This window comes from Crocodylus porosus, unplaced genomic scaffold (assembly GCF_001723895.1).
Source record: "Crocodylus porosus isolate Cpor-Errol unplaced genomic scaffold, CroPor_comp1, whole genome shotgun sequence".
Classification (NCBI taxonomy): Eukaryota; Metazoa; Chordata; order Crocodylia; family Crocodylidae; genus Crocodylus; species Crocodylus porosus.
Window position 1 is genome coordinate 33,647,191 of NW_017728950.1, and position 1,038 is coordinate 33,648,228.

Sequence of the window (1,038 nt, forward strand, 5' to 3'; positions counted from 1 at the left end):
ACGGACACAGACATCCATATGCAGGCAACTGTTGCTTGCACACATCCATTCTCATTCTGTGCAACTGAATTTTAAAAATCATTTTGTCCTTGAGTAAAACTCTATTTCTTAGATATTATTAATCAGGTAAGACAGGAGGTATGTCTCTCCCTCAGTACTTGACATGAAACACAAACTGTTTGGGCGCAGCAATCTTTCTGGGGCACTTAAAATTAGCTTCTGCAAATGCCATATGGATGTGTGCAACCCTGAGATGTCCCAATTATGAGAATCACAACCCTTTGTGAAGGGCCACAAATGCACAAGATGAACAATCCCTATGTTTTAGGATGGAAATTAAATTTTAAAGGTTCATTGACCTTCTATAGAAGGGTGGATCTCACCATCTGTGGAGATTTATGTCAATAAAAATCTGAATGTTCAAGGAAAGTGAGCCCAGCCAAGTTGAATTAACTTTTGAAAATGCAAGCTAAGTCACAGAAATATTTTCCTGCTTTGGTTTGACTCCTGTACCTACTTGTAGTACATGTACCATGAACAAAGAACTGGACTACCTTCTTTCTTGCTTTAAAGGCAAATTCAAGTTCACTATAAAAGAAACTCTCATTCTTGCACCTAAAATCTCTGAAAAAGGAGATGTCTTACATGCTGTCCCTAAGGTGCTACCCTGCCCTACCTTCTGTCTGACTTCAGGCTAACACCTCTCTACATAAACCTAAAGGAATAGTAAGGAATGTTCAAATGAACAAAGGTAGTTAGATCCTCAGCCCTGAATAGCATTTTGAAAATTTAGGTATACTTCATAGTTTCTAGGGTCGGAAGGGACCCGAGTAGATCATCTAGTCCGACCCCCTGCCATGGCAGGAAAGACTCCCCAGCAAGGTGTACATCTACTTATTTTTCTACCATTAACTCGATGGTATTAATAGGAGTTGAGGTCCTAGGGATGAGTTGCCAGAAGATGATAAACGTGTTTGCTTCCTGCCTTCAGTAAAACCAGGCTCATTTCGGTGTTTAAGTGGATTTGTTGCACCGGGC